Genomic DNA, 17,713 nt, shown 5'->3' on the forward strand with positions numbered 1-17,713 from the left:
AACACATCATGGATCCTTGAGAGTGTTTGGGGTAGTGCAATCCTATAGGCTACCGGACCCACTCGCTTAAGAATCTTGAATGGTCCGATATACCTCAAGCTCAACTTGCCATTCTTCCCGAATCTCATCACTCCCTTCATCGGAGCGATTCTTAGAAATACCTTACCCCCCACCTCGAACTCTAACTCATGACGGCGAATATCAGCGTAACTCTTCTGCAGACTCTAAGCCGATTTAATCCCATCCCGGATCAAACGCACCTTCTCAGACGCCTACTACACAAGTTCAAGTCCTAACACCTGACATTCACCAACCTCATCCCAATATAGAGGAGATCGACACCTCCAACCATACATAGCCTCGAACGATTCCATCTCGATACTAGCATGGAAACTGTTATTATAGGCGAACTCTACCAGTGGCATAATTTGTATCCAGCTAACACCTAAGTCTAACACACAAGCTCGCAACATATATTTCAAGATCTGTATCGTCCTTTACGACTGTCCATCAGTCTGAGGGTGGAACGCTAAACTGAAAGTAAGCTTCGTTCCTAGTGCTTCCTACAAGCTCGACCAGAATCGAGAAGTAAACCTCGGATCTCGATCTGATACAATGGATACCGGTACTCCGTGCATCCTCACAACCTCCTACACGTATATGTCTACTAGCCTATTCAAAGGGTAGCTAACCTTCATCAGTATAAAACAAGCAGATGTCATTAATCTATCCACGATCACCCAGATGACATTCTACCCGTGCAGTGCTGGCGGCAATCCGGTCACAAAATCCATGGAAATATGCTCTCATTTCCACTCCGGAATAGCTAAGGGCTGCAACGGCCCTATCGGCCTCTGATGTTCAGTTTTCACCTACTAACACGTCAGAAACTGCTTCACGAACTGAGCAATCTGCCTCTTCATACCATTCCATAAGAAGGTCTCGTGCAAGTCCCAATACATCTTTGTACTACCAGGATGTAGCATATATAACGAACGATGCGCTTCCTCCAGAATCATCCTTTTGATCTCATCGTCGTTCAGAACACATAACCTAGTCCCAAACCTCAGCACACCTCCCTCAGTGATATTGAACTCTACAGCCAATCCCTACTGTACCTTTTCCATAACATCTGCCAACTCTGCATCACTAGCCTACACGACTTTTATACGCTCAAACAAAGTCAGCTAAATCACCAAACTAGTAATGAAAGCCTGATGAACCCCAGATACCAACTCTATACTCGAGCTCTCCAGATCCTGTCTGATGTGATGCTAAGCTACCACTACTGATACAGCCATAGGTTCCGACTTCTGACTCAACGCATCAGCCACCACATTAGTTTTCCCCAAGTGATAACTGATGGTGCAATCATAGTATTTAATCAACTCAAGCCACCGTCTCTGCCTCATATTCAACTCCTTCTACATGAAGAAATACCTGATACTTTTGTAGTCAGTAAAGATCTCGCACCGCACACCATACAAGTAGTGTCGCCAGATCTTCAGTGCATATACAAAAACAGCCAACTCTAAATCATGTGTAGGGTCATTCTTCTCGTATTCTTTCAGTTGTTGAGAAGCATACGCTATTACCTTACCCTGCTACATAAGCACACACCCCAGACCCTTTAGAGACGCATCACTATAAATCATAAAGCCACCATCCCCCGAAGGAATGGTCAAAACCGGAGCAGTAACTAGCCGGTGTTTCAACTCCAGAAAACACTGCTCGCAATCACTAGTCCATTAAAATTTCACTCCCTTTTTGGTCAATCGATTCAGAGGCCTAGATAGTTTAGAATATCCTTCCACAAACCGATGATAGTAACCCGCCAATCCCAGAAAACTCCGAACCTTTTGTATATTCTTTGGCCTTACCCAGTCAACCACAACTTCAATATTGCTAGGATCAACTAAGATACCATCTCCAGATACCACACGACCTAAGAATGCAACCTGACTCAACCAGAATTCACACTTCTTTAGTTTAGCATACAACTTCTTCTCCCGCAGAATCTGTAATACTAACCACAGATGGTTCTCGTGCTCTTCTGAACTCCTAGAGTATACAAGAATATCATCGATAAACACCACCACAAATTGGTCCAGGTACTCATGGAAAACCCTATTCATAAGATCCATGAACACTGCTCGAGCATTCGTCAACCCAAAAGGCATAACCAAAAATTCGTAGTGGCCATATCTGATTTGAAAAGCAATTTTCGCAACATCCTCAGATCTGACTCTCACGTGATGATATCCTGACCGTAGGTCGATCTTCAAAAAAGACCTTCGTACCTTGCAAAGAGATCATCTATACGAGGCAAAGGGTAGCGATTCTTCATAGTCACCTTATTAATCTCACGGTAATCAATGCATATACGCATCGACCCGTCCTTCTTCTTCACAAACAATACTAGAGCACCCCAGGGCGAAACACTAGGTCGAATGAATCCCCTGTCTAGTAATTCTTGCAACTTCTCCTTCAACTCCTGAAGTTCCGATGGAGCCATCTGATACGAAACTTTAGAGATCGGTGTCTTGCCAAGCAGCAATTCTATAGCAAACTCCACCTTACGATCCGAAGGTAAACTGGGTAAATCATTTGGAAACACATATGGGAACTTGCTGACCACCTGAATATCCTCGAGTCTCAACTCATCCCGCGACGGTTCCTTCACGCAAGCTTGGTACCCCTGACATCCGCCCAAGAGTAGCCTCTTCACCTGTAGTGGTGATAGAATCTGTGACGCCGAACACACACACGATCCTTTAAACTCGTACTCCTACTCCCTATGAGGTCTGAACACTACCACATTTCTACGATAATTGATCATAGCATAACTGGAGAATAACTAATCCATCCCCAGAATAACATTGAACCCCGACATGTCGTATACCATAAGGTTCACCGGTAATAGCTTCCCCTGAATTACTACTGGGAAGTCTTCCAACATCCTTTTATAAAATGATACGCTCTCAGATGGTGTGGCTACAGATAACTCTTCATCCATGAGTTGGGTCTCCACTCCACATAATTTCACAAAATTTAAAGAGATGAAGGAGTGGGTCACACTCGAATCAAATAAAACTACAACTTTATTTAAAAGCAACATCAAAGTACCTGTCACCACATTCCCCGCATGCTAGGAATCAGTTGGAGTAAGCGATACTTTCGTGTTGGAGCTGTGTTCGCCTGATATGTCCTTTGGAATACTTGATTACTTCCCCGATTCTGACTCGAAGAAGGCGTAACCCTCTTTGGTGTGTGACAATCCCGAGCCATGTGACCTGACTAGCCACAATTGTAACAGTTACCCCCAAACGACGGGCACTCACCACTGTGCCATCTGCAGCACCTGGTACAACGATCACCCGACTAGCTCGCTTGAGAACTCTGACGCTCAGTATTCTGACAGTAATTCGAGCCCCTATTCCTCCTCCTCCATGATCCTTGATAAGATCCAGACTAAGAACCAGAAGGTGTTGGCCTCTTCTTCAGCTCCTTATCCACCTCGTCCTTTCGGATACTAGTGTCAATCACAGTGGCCTTATCCACCAAAACCGAGAACTCGCGGATCTGAAGCATACCCACTAATCTGATGATGTCCTTCTTCAAGCCCTTCTCAAATCTTTGAGTCTTCTCATACTCGCTCGAGATCAAACACAGCATCAACCTAGATAGCTCTATGTACCAAGCCGCATACCCCTGCACCGTCATACTCCCATGAGTCAGAGCAGAAAACTCATCCGCTTTAGCATCACGTATAGAAGCCGGGAAGTATCTATCGAAGAACACTTCCTTGAAACGGCTCCACATCATCTCCACTGGACCGACTCTCTACTTCTCCAATAGACTCACCGCAGTCCACCATCGACCTGCATTCCCAGATAGCTGGAAGGTAGCATAGAGGACTCGCTGCCAATCTGTGTAGTGTAGGACCTCCAAGATCCTCTCAGTCTTCTCCACCTAGTCCTCTGCTATCATTGGGTCATGTCCCCTGGAGAACGTCAGAGGATGCATGCGTGTGAACCTCTTAATATTGCATCCTGCATCAGTAGGAGAGTGTTCGCATCTCCTGATACTCCGCCCGATCTCCCGCAGCACCTACCTTGTTAGTCCTCGAGGCACAGTAGGAGACTCATCACTCGCAGTCTCCTCGGAGCCACTTCCCAGGTCGTTATCCATGGGCTCCATGCTGAAAACATGGTAGAGTTCTATCAAAACTCCTATAACACGTACAGATGTACAGTTAACACAATTAGCTATCGCTAATCATGTTAACTACTCCTTGCTCGGTCCAGGTCTCCCCTATCACACCGACACGAAAGTCATCAATGGTCTGCCCTACTTTTACTAAAATTATCATTCTAGGAAAATCACAGAATACCGCCAACAAGTCCTGGTCTAGCAACAGAACAACCCTCAATCAACTCTACCCACATCCAACATCCTATACTCTAGTATATACTCACAGCTAAGCCTAACCGAGTCTACAAGACCTAACAACCTGGTTAGCTCTAATACCAAGCTGTCACGCCCCGAACCCATATTGGGACCTAGGGGTGAATTAATAATCTAACCTGTCCTTGTATCATACAAATCATCCAAAGATACAGTACAATGAATAAGGGTCTAACCCCTTGGGGTTCTTAGGCACCCTATACACATCCATACACAATAGAATATACTCAGTGGAAAAAGATTATTTTATACATAATCTGTACCATACCAAAGTCTATACATAGTAGTCCAAGCTCCGTAGCACAAAACATAGCTAGGTTATCAACCATACCCCAAAATGACAACCGGAAAACTATAGTCCTAGCACTTACCCAAGCGCTACCCGCGGTACACCGACCACTATGCTCCTACATCAAGAAGCTAGCTCTGGTTACCCATAGGACCTGAAAAATATGTACATACAACATGGGTAAGAAACCTCTCAGTAAGGAAGAATACAGGTTATATCGGTGTGTGGCATTCAAGTGTTATCATGAAACACAATACATACACAGTTAAACGCAGTTCCAGTACTAGTTTCAACACAGTGCATACAAGCACACACACACACATGATCAAGTCCGGCGTCCTCACACCCCTCCGCTCGAAGCTGGCCCGTTATACCTGGTATCCAGCCTGTAGCTGACCCACAGTATCTGGGGTACCCGGTACATGGCAAGTCCCAGACTCCCATGACATCGTACCGATACAAACAAGTGGATCCACACCCTTCGGTGATCAGCTGGTAAGGCTTATGCCCTCGGATATAGAGCCGGACACTCTCAGTACTTGGAACAACTTAGAACTCAGTTCCAATTGCATTCCATAAAATCACAACTATGTATGCTCATATAACCAAACATACCACATCCATTTGGTAATCTAAAATCATGGTTTTTCAAGCATAAACAGTTTAAACAAAGTCAAGGCACGATCATCCCTATTATATAGTATAAATCAACATATACATACAATTTTCCAACAAAACCAGGGATGCAGCCCAATACCCCTTTACCTCAAAATAGTAATCATGAAAAACTCATAGTTTTTCCTGTTAGATCCCCCACAAATGAGTAACCAAAACGTACGCAGGACCGTGGACCACAGTTCCACCGAGTCCGATATCAAAAATAACCGACATAAGCTGAATCCCTTTACCTTTTCCCCGAATGGCAAATCCTGAACTCCACGACCCCTAAACAGCGAACGGAGTTCCAAAACCTACAACGTACAATACAAAAAATACTCATAACACTGTTCTCTACAAAACTACCGCATCAGAATTGAAAACCGAGTCTTATCTTGATTTTATGCCAAAACCCAAAATAGCCGAATTGAAAATCCTATCCGTAGAACTTGCAGAGAATCCTTCCACGATTCTCATGGTAACTTTGGATTAACGATTCTCGCGAAAAATGGCAAAGAAATCTAGAGAGATGGAGAGCAGGTTGAGTTTCTAGAGAGATAGAGAGAGAAAATGAGATTTCTTAGCTGAGAAGTAATGAAAATATTTATTTATAGCCTTTTGACCAGGCCACTTCTCGTCAACGAATTGCGTCCTCGTCAATGAGGTCTTATAGTCTTCTCGTCAACGAGACCATGACCTCATCGACGAGCCTGGGATTTTTGAATTTTCGAAACCCCTCGGCTTCTCCTCGTCGACGACCTCCGAATTTCATCGCACTTCACAGTACCTCTCAACTTCTCCTCATTGATGAGTCTCTAAAACTCATCGTCGAGTTTTCTTAAGACTATGTCGACAAACTTTGGATTTGTCGATGAGGCCTACTTAATTTACATTTTTGCCCCTCTCTTAAACCTATATTCCACGGTTTGGGATCTTACAAAATCCCTCAATGCGATCATAGAATTTTTTCAAGCTCTTTATAAAAAGTAAGCATCTTACCCCACAAGATCATTCTCTCTATTACATGTAGTTTGAGATAAATAAGTGGGTGATTGAGCAACAAGACATATTTAGAAGCGCTATCTTCGAATAGATATGTTTGAGGGTGAGAAACTAGCTCCAAAATATTGATTACAGCCCCACTCCTTAAAGGAGCATCACTACTATAACTAAGAAGTCAAATCTATTCCTTCTCAAGTAAAGAAGTGACTTTAGAGAGATGAAAATATTTAACCTTGGTTTACTAGCTTGCAAAAGAGCATCAATAATATTGTAGGCAATTTTCAAACAAGAGTAGTTGAAGTTAGGCGGTGAATTTGTAAAAAGCCTTAGTCTATTGATGAATCATGTAAATTATTGCACTCTTTATTATTATTTTTTCGTTTTCTTTTTTGATTTGTTGTGTTCGCACATAATCATATGACTTTTTTCTCACTAAGAATAATAGGAAACCGTATAATTCTAGTGTTGTGATATGGATCATATAACGAAGATACACAGTGGAATAAACAATAATAAGTAAATGTAAATAACACAAACAACCAGAACAAGATCAACACAAAGATTTACATGGTTTGGCAAAGCCTACATCTATGGAAGCAATGACACACAAATTTCACTAAGGAAATCAAAATGTACACAATACACTTCTCTAATGATCATACCCACTCTCAAAATATGCCCAAATGACATATATATAAGTTCTTTGGAGGTTTCCCCAGTTTGCCCAAACACTCAACGTTCAAAAATTCAAAATTCAAAAAAACTGCCGCAGCACAGATGCCTCTCGTCGACAAACACAGGGCCTTATCGACGAGACCAAGATGAACCTTCTTTGACAAATACAGGGCTCTCATCAACGATGCCAAAAGTCTAAAAATTTCTTGCTCTCGGTAATTATTCATCAATGAGCTTCAGAGCCTTCGTCGACAAACGTCTATTGTTCACTCGTCAATGAGCATAGGCTCCTTGTCGATGAATCCTGCTGTGCTGTCCCCTTCATGTTTTTCTTCCTTCCTTCTTTACTTATCAAAATAGAAGTATAAGAGTCACAAATAACAATCTCCACCTTGGCGATTATACGCCCTTTAGGAGAATCTCAAAAACATGAACTGCTTCCCTTTGAACTTAAAAACACTTGGTTGGGTGTGTCTCCCTTCTATCACTTGGAGACATGAAGTAAGTCCAAGCAATGCTTGAACTTCTCTGAAGTAACTGATTTGGTCAGAATATTTGCTGCATTATCAGATGTGTGAATTTTCCCCAACATAAGTTCACCTGAAGCAATCAATTCCCGTACTTTATGGAATCTCACATCAATGTGCTTGGTCGTAGCATGGTATACCTGATTCTTCGCCAAGTAAATGACACTCTGACTATCACAATGCAGCACCACACCATCTTGTTGTAATCCCAACTCTCTGACTAAACCAGTAAGCCATAAGGCTTCCTTTGCAGCTTTGGCAACTGCCATATATTCTGCCTCATTCATGGACAATGCAACTAGAGACTGTACCATGGATCTTCAACATACTAGTCCTCCTACAAGGGTAAACACATATCCCGTTGTAGACATTCTATCATCCATATCTCCAGCATATTCTGCATCAACAAACCCCATAGCTGAAGGACAACCCTGTTGCTTGTCGAACATGATGTTATATCCCTATGTACCTCGTAGGTATCTAAGTATCCATTTGACGGCTTCCCAATTCCGCTTAGAGAGGAACTTGCTCACCATGCTTACCACATCCACCAAATCTAGCCTTGCACATACCATGACATATATTAAGCTCCCCACAACACTAGCATAGGAGACCTTTGAAATGTCTCGGATTTCCTCATCTGAACTTGGGCAATCTACAGTAGACAACTTAAAATGATTCTCTAGAGGTGTACATACCGGTCTTGCATCAGCCATGCTAAACCTCTCCAACACCTTTTGATCATAACCGCCCTGAGATAACCATAATCTCCCTACAGTCCTCTCATAGCAAATCTCCTTCCCAAGTATTTTTTTAGTTGAACCAAGATCCTTCATGTCAAATTCCTTATACAACATGTTCTTTAACCATTCACCTCAGTTAAATTCTTTGCAGCTATCAACGTATCATCGACGTACAATAACAAGAAAATAAGATAATCATCCTCAAGTTTATTCACATAAATGCAGCAATCATACTCACACCATTTGTAGCCAATCTTCATCATGTATGAATCAAATCGTTTATACCATTGCCTTGGACATTGTTTGAGCCTAAAAAGAGATTTCTTCAACTTGCAAAAAAAATTTTCTTTTCCTGGTTCAACGAATCCCTCCAATTGTACCATGTAGATTTCTTCTTCCAAGTCACCGTGAAGAAATGTTGCCTTCACGTCCATTTGTTCCAAATGAAGATCGAAATGAGCTACCAACCCCAACACAATTTCGATAGAAGTATGTTGAACCACTAGAGAAAATATCTCATTATAATCTATCCCCTTCTTTTGTGACTATCCTTTTGCCACAAACTGTGTCTTGAATTTCTCTCATTCCTTTTTTGAAATTGCCTCTTTCTTTTTATACACCCATTTTCAACCTATCGGTCTCTTCCCACCTGGAAGCTCCACCAAATCCCAAGTTAGGTTCTTATGTAATGATTCCATCTCCTCAATCATCGCTCCAATCCACCTATCTTTCTCCTGGTCGTGCATTGCCTCTTGAAAAGAAATTGGATCGTTGCAACAAGTAAGGAAAGCATAAGATACTAACTCATCAAAACCATACCTTGATGGAGGCCTGATAGTGCATCCAAATCTCCATATAGGAATATCGTCGACTTGCTAGTTTCCCAAGCTAGAGCTGTAACAACCCGAATAATAATGGAATTTAAATAATAAGAGGAGGAGAAATGGAAACGGTAACAGAATGAGGAATTTGACTTCGTCGACAAGGGCTTAAGGGAATTCGTCGACAAAGACTGAATTTCGTCGACGAAGAAATACCAATAGAGGATTTGAGCCAACTGAATTTCGTCGACGAGAACTGAATTTCGTCGACGAAATTATTGAAGGATTCGTCGACGAATGACGTGGCTCGTCAACGAATCCAGTTCTATATATATATATATCAAAATCCGATTTTTAACTTCATTTTTAAGCAATCTTCACCCTCTCTCTCTCTCTCTCTCTCTCTCTCCTCGTCAGCTCTCTCTCTCTCTCTCATCATTTTTGGGCCAGATTTACATCGGATCGACAATCCGAAGTCACCACGATGCTCCTGGGGAAATTCTCTCCAAATCTACTAGAGCGGATCATTGGTGAAAGCGAGTTGGAAATCATCCCTGAGTTGAGGTAAGACTTTAAACTGAATTTTGTCTTGCGATAGTTATAGGAAATGATGTATGCATGAAATACTGAAGTTTAATCCTATGAGCTTTCAGTTTCAGGGTATTGATCAGGAAATCCTACGGGGGCTAGGCTAGGATATTTTAGGGGCTTTCTCAGTAGCTAGGTAAGGGAATAAACTAAAACAGTTATTTTTCATGCAAATTATTATTAATTATGAGTAAATCTATTTTCAGAAAAGTATATGTTATATTTGTTTATTATGAATAAAATGTACGATTGAGAAAATACTGCTATGATGATTAAAATGTATATGTATGTTTGAGATGCTAGAAAATCATGATTTTAGAATATGAAGTATGACTTTTAATAGCACATATGTGACATGAATATTATTTTACGTGAAATGTTATATGATATGAAAGATTTTACAAGCAAAGCATGTTTTCAGGTATTATGAAAAATGAGCTATGTTGTGATGGTTTTGACGAATATATGATAAATGATTTATTTTCAGAATGTATATACCTGAAACGATTCTGATGCAAGGCCATATATTTATGTTATCGGCACGAGGCCGTATTTATGTTATTGGCACGAGACCGTATTTATGTTATTGGCACGAGGCCCTATTTATGATATCGGCGCGAGGCCGTATTTATGTATGATTTCGGCACGATGCCGTACTTATGAAATTTAGGGTCGTTACAAGAGCTCCCTGCAACCATAGAACCATGATCATTTTCGTTGCCCTGAGTTTCCAACTCCACTTGCACAACATGTTCATCACTACCCCAGCTTTCTGGCTTCTGTTTCTATTCATCAAACTCTTGAGTACGCTTCACCATAGCCTTCTCATAAAAGACTACATTTCTACTGATCACCACCTTTTTTGCCACTAGGTCTCACATCTTATACCCCTTCACACCCTCCAGATATCCTAAGAAGATGCAACAACAAGACTTCAGGTGAAACTTAGACCTCTCCTCACTAAACATGTGGATATAGGCTGGACACCCGAATATCTTCAATTCGGAGTAGTCTACTGCATTTCCCGTCCAAACATCTTCCGCCACTTTACCCACTAATGATGCCCTTGGTGATCGGTTAATAAGAAAACAAGTCATACTAACTGCCTCGGCCTAGAAATTTTTTGGTAGCCTTTCAATCTGAGACACCGAGCCTTGTCAGTAAGAGTTTGGTTGATCCATTCTACCACACCATTTTGCTGAGGTGTCCGGTGAACTGTAAAATGTCTCTTGATACCCTTCTCCTCACAAAATTTCCTAAATTGATAATGTTGACCTTATGGGTCACGCCCGATTTTGATTATGACAAATACTCATTGTATCTAATGAGTGTTTGAGGTTTGGTGCAAGAACTAAGGGTGATAAGATCAAGATGTGCACAAAGTAAGAAAAGCTTGAAGACCAATTGATAATTCAGCATTGTAATATATTTATATTGATTTGTAATAGTAAGTAGGTATTCGGTTTGTAATAAGCTCACACACATCACATGTATGATTTACTACGTAAGCTCAAAAAAATCATAAATGAGAAAATGACCATAGAAAGACCTTAGGGTTTTCCCTTCGGTCGACCGACACCGGACTTTTTTGGTGTCTTCAAATTGGATCCCAAGTGTCCCTAAGACACTCACACTTTCACATATATTTGTTAGGCACTTGAATAGGGCTTGTTTGCTTCAATACGGGACCGAAATGCACACATGATGCACTTTCGGTCGACCAGCCAAGCCAGTTCATTTTGGCCTGGTCGACCGAGACGCCCTGGGTCAAAGATGGACCACCCGGTCGACCGAAACTCCCTGGGGTCAAAAGTTTGACCAACTGGTTGACCGAAATTGGTAGTTCAAAAGGCCCTAGTCAACCAAAACCCTCCTGGGTCAACAGTTGACCATCTGGTCGACCGAGAACATTTGTTCTCTAACTACCTAGTCGATCAAAGGGTCCTCGGGAGAATTCCCAGCGGTTTGGTTGACCGAACCAGGCAGTTCAAAATGTCCTAGTTGACCGAAACTTGGAAAATTGGGAAATCGCCCTCTCCTGGTCGACATAAACCTCAGTTCAATATTCCCCTGGTCAACCGGACCATTTGAAACTTGGTCGACCGAAACATTTCTGGTCGACCGGACCTCTCGGGTTGCCCTGATTTTTTTGCCGCAGTTAACATTTTTTAAACAAGGTTAAAATGCTTTAAACATCATTAAACTTTTCTAATAATACCCAATAGGTCCCCAACGGTCATATTTTCTCTCATGCCTATATAAATGAGTTCATTTGAGAAAATTAGAAGTAATTAGCCACCTTGATTAGGGAAGAATTCTCTGAAAGATAAAAACCCTATACTACTCATTTTTCTTACTAAAATCACTCATACTTGCCTTTTATCATTGCCTACATCATTTGTAAGTGGATTGAGTGTGTTTGAATAGGTTTGCTCTCCTTGTTCTATTTGCTTGGCACGATTTTATTAGAGAGCAAAACCTAAGGATTCTTAGGGGACTTTGTTGATAAGTCTATCCTAAGAAGACCTTGTTAGATCTTCTAAGCTTGCACTTTCATTGCAATATCCTGAGAAGATCGTATAGTATTTTGTTTGCAAAAGCTTTTCAAAATCATCTTCAAATATCTAGTGTGCTTTATATTGATAAATACATTTGAAGAGATATTTTTTTATAAGATAGTGGTCTTTGTTGCAATATTCTTTCACTCATATATTATTTGCTGAATACAAAGATTACGCATCTTTTGCAAACCGAGCTTATACCTCATTTAATACTCACATGCTTGAGATATCTTACTGATTGAAATACTGGAGACATGACATCTTTGTGTGAACTTATTTTTTGAATAGCTTGTGATACAAAGATTGTTTGTTTGACACTCTCATGTACGTATTAGACTGATAGGAAAATACTTTGAGAGTTGAACCATTTAGATGACATTGAGCTTACACCTTATTTCATATTGTGGTGTATGTTATTGCTCGCATTTGGGTACATATCTTCTTTACACGAAAGCTTATTCATTGTACCATTTGATTGTATTTTAAATACCGTTGTATTTCCAGGAACGGGCCTAAAGAGGGAGACTACCCCTAGAATAGTCTCGGATTGACTTAGACCAGGTTAGGAAAGTTAGGTGCGTCGTCCTGTTAAGGCGTGCAGGTTGAGGTCAACCTCGCTAATTGACCTGGTTAAGGTTGAGGTCAGCCCTGTGTTAATTTGACCTGATTGTAAACGGTGCCGCTCCACCCTTAAGTGAGCTATTAGTGGAATCCTCCGGCTTGCGAACTAGAGGCGGGGACGTAGGCACAGTTGGCCGAACCCTGATAACATATCGTGTGTTCATTTACATTTCCGCACTTTATATTTACCGCACATGTATCTTATGGGTGAATGATGCGTATGACTTAATTTCCACATTATATATATCTACGCATTTGGAAATTGAATAGACTGACCCTAGGTTGTGTATATACTGTTGTTGGATAGATTAACCTAGGAGAAAAAGTTTTAAATTCCAATTGACCCTCCTCTTGGGAATACACCAATTCTAACAGAGAATCAACGTACTCAATCCCATTATCCGACCTTAAATATTAGGTTTTCCACTTCAGCCTTCCGAATCTTAAACTTGGCAAACATACTAGATTTGTGAGGCATGAAGTAAACCCAAACCTTCCATGAGTAATCATCAATGAAACTCACATAGTACACATGTCCACGCTTTGATGCAACTCTAACTGGGCCCCAAACGTATGAACGCACATAGTCAAGAATTTTTTTCATCTTGTGAGTAGTTGAACTAAATTTTGCACTGTTCTGTTTTCCAAAAACACAAAATCTGCAGAATTCCAACTGAAATGATTTTAAACCTTTCAACAATTTTCCTTTGTGTGGTTTTTTCATGTCATGTTCTCCCATATGCCCAAGACGCATATGCCACAAGATGATCTCATATGATTTAGCATCCACGACTGCAACTCCACCTACAACAGTAGTTCCCTGCAACGTATAAATATTCCCATCCAGTTTTTGCCCTTTCATCACAATCAAATTACCATTTCATACCGTTAAGACTTCACCTTTGGACTTGTAATTAAAGTCATTACAATCCAAAGTACCTAGAGATATTAGACTCTTTCTCAACTCAGGTATATGTCTAATGACTCGTTCTGATTTATGCTTCCAAGTGCATAAGTGTCAAGTTGTATCAAGGATAAGTCCAAGATCAAATTCCACAGGGACCACTAAGTATCAAAGTATTTATGAAAGTTTAGTGAAATCTTGTTGCTGCAAAATGTGGTTTGAAAGTCTTTTTGGTCTTTTATGATTTTGAAAAGAGGAAACAAAATGAGAGGATCTTGTGTAAACTATCAAAATGAGATTGAAATTTTATCAATTTTTCAAGAATGTAAATCTAATAACGTGAACAAAACTAAACAGATTAACTGAAACAATTTTACCAAACACTCGAGTTTCAGGTTCAACGTCTGTTTGCTTCCACCATTTACTAATTTCCTAAGACTTACTCCTCTTCTTGTTAATCCAATCAAGGCATTAATAAGATGAAATTTTATTACTAAAGCTCGAGTAAATTGGCCACATCCAAACGGAAGAAAATAAAAACTCTTATTAAGCATCAACCGATTGTCATGTAAAAATTGGTTGATGAAAATCCTAGATTAAATCAAGGTTTTGATACGCCTAATGCCAACAACAAAACAAGAAATAAGAGCCAGCGATTTATCAACGATGCCTTCAATTTTCAATTTTAACCAAATAAAAGTTTATCAATAATATCATAGGATAACTAATAAACCATGGAACGCAAACGACATCGACCCACAACCCGAATTACCGAACTTAGCCACTCATGCTTGCAATAGCAAAAACAATGGAAACCCTATGTCTAATAAGGCAAGTATCGAAACATGCGTTAACTAAAAACGGTAACTTTAAACACATAACTAAAACATGCATGAATGGAAACTCAATCAAACACATACGCAGACAATAAGAAATCGAACCTATAACAAAATTACGAATAAAAATAATTAAATTAATACAAATAAAATTCACTGCTAAAATTACTTGAGAATTCAAATAAATAATTGAAATACAATAACATTCAAAATCAACTTTTTTCAATTAACTTCAATAAATAAAAACAATAATCATAACCAACTTAATAATAAAAGAAGAAAGAAAAGAAAAGCAAAGAGAGAGAAAGATAGAGAAGGAGGAGAAACAGAGTCGTGCCCTTGCTGGTTGTGTTTGGGGGAGTCGGAGCTTCTGGTGCTGCTTGGGTTCCAGAAGGTGGCTGTAACAGAGGAGGTTGATCTGGGGCTGTTGCATGCTGCTTCGAACGGTGGCTGGAGGATGCTCACTGGCTCGTGTGGTGGCTGTTCTGCACGCTAGAGCTTCGGAAGATGGTTGCTAGAAGTGGTCAGGTTACAGCTGTGGTTGGTGCAGCGGGTTGGGGTGGAACAGCAGATGGCTGCTGGTATGGCCGTGTGCGAGTTGTTCTGGTGGTGGCCAGTCGAGAGGAAGAGGGAGAACAGGGGAAGAACTGAGAAGCTAAGAGAGTAAGAGAGGGAGATTAAGAGGGAGTCGCCAGAAGGAGAGAAAAACAGAGACAGGAAAAAAAAAAAAAAGAGTCGTCTTGAGAGCCAAGAGAAAACAGGGAAAAAAAATAGAAAATAGAAAAGAAAAGGGAAGAAGGAAAGGAAAAGGGAAGGGGTTTGCGCAGGGCACCACTGAACCAGCAAAGAGAAGAAGAAAAAAATTAATAAATAGAAGGGAAAGAAGGGGAAAGCTAGAACCGGCTATCCAACCCGACCCGGCCATGCATGGCCGGGTCACATCAAGTGTCCTTATAATATATTTTTTTTTTTTTCATTTTCTTTCATTTTTAATCTCTACGAACATGGTCCATTTTGACCCTCCTAGAGCTCATTTCTTGCAAAACTCAAAACACAGAAGTTGTAGATAATCCTTTCTTATTTCTCTAGAAATTTGAATTGTCTCGATCGGAACTTGGACAGAAAAGTTATGTATAAATTACGAACAGGTGCCAGTTTTGATTCCTAAGAATTTTCCTGCGATAAAAAATTACCAAAATTTCATAAATTGTACAATAAAAATCAAGAATGATAAATTTGGCACTATATTAAAATATTGGACGTAATTGGATATTTAATTAAAAATATAAGCCGTAAAGTTCGGGTTAAAGTGCTCAATTATGCAGTTTTGGCGCGTAATCATCTTACATTACACAATGTTCTTACAACACCATCAAACATCTTTATCTTTACATTTCCTATGCCAACGATCTTGCAAGAAGCATCATTACTCATAAGAATTGATCTAGAATTTACTAACCTGTAAGTGCTGAACCACTCCTTATTTGGAGTCATGTGATAAGAACATGCCAAATCAAGTATCCAAGAATCCGTTAAATTATCCGACTCCGCTGAAATTGATAGAACATCACCATCCATTGAATCCTCTTCTTGAACAACATTAAAAGATTTAGAAATCCCCTCATGCTTATTAGCATTTCCTTTCTTCCAATTAGGAAACTTCGATTTCACATACCCCTTTTTACCGCATTTATAACACCAAATTTCCTTCTTCTTCTTGGATTGATTCTAGGATTTCGGATTAGACCCATTTTTTAAATTTCCTTTGCCTCACTCATTACTACCCTTTAGCACAAGTCCTTCTCCTTCATCACATATTTTCAACCTTTGATGAAAATTTAACAAAACACTTATTACTTCTTCCAAATCAAGTGTTTCTTTTTCCCATGTAAGAGTGGTCACAAGATTTTCGTAGGTATGAGTCGAGGGCAAAGAATTTAACAGCATCAAAACCTTATCATCCTCATCAAACTTCACATCAACTCTAATAAGATCACTTATGATTTGGTTAAACGCATTGATGTGTTGATCTAGATTAGATCCTTCTACCATCTTAAACTAATATAAATGCTACTTAAGAAAAAGTTTGTTATTGAGGGATTTAGACATATACCGACTTTCTAAATTTCGCTAGATAGTCGCTAGAGAATCCTCCTCCATCACCCGATAGAAAACTTCATTGGCCAAACACAAGCGTATTGTCGACGCTGCCTTTGCTTGCAAATCTACCCATGTTGTCTCATTCATTCCTTTCGATTGAGTATCAAGCAATGCTTTAGTCATTCCTTGTTGTATTAGAATATCCTTCACTCTCCTCTGCCATAAATCAAAGTTTTCGGTTCCATCAAATTTGACAACATCAAATCTTGCAGAAGACGATCTCGATGCCATAACAACTACTCTCTGACACTAATTTGTTGTGATATGGATAGTATAATGAAGATACGCAGTGGAATAAATAACAACAAGTAAATGTAAATAACACACACAACCAGAACAAGATCAACACAAAGATTTACATGGTTCGGCAAAGCTTACATCCACGAAAGCAATGACACCCAAATTTCACTAAGGAAATCAAAATGTACACAATACACATCTCTAATGATCATCGTCACTCTCAAAATATGCTCAAATGACATACATAGAAGTTGCTCGGAGGTTTTCCCCCGTTTGCTCAACCACCCAACATTCAAAAATTCAAAATTCAGAAAAACTACTGCACCCCAAGCGCCTCTCGTCGACGAATACAGGGCCTCGTCGACAAGACCAAGACGAACCTTCGTCAACGAATACAAGGCTCTCGTCAACGATACCAGAAGTCTAAAAATTTTCTACTCTCGGTAATTATTCGTCGACAAGCTTCAGAGCCTTCGTCAACGAACCTCTACTGTTCACTCGTCGACGAGCATAGGCTCCTTGTCAACAAATCCTGCTACGCTGTCCCCTTCATGTTTTTCCTCCTTCCTTCTTTTCTTATCAAAACAGAAGTATAAGAGCCACAAATAACGTCTAGCATTAG

This window comes from Malania oleifera, chromosome 4 (genome assembly GCF_029873635.1).
Source record: "Malania oleifera isolate guangnan ecotype guangnan chromosome 4, ASM2987363v1, whole genome shotgun sequence".
Lineage (NCBI taxonomy): Eukaryota > Viridiplantae > Streptophyta > Magnoliopsida > Santalales > Ximeniaceae > Malania > Malania oleifera.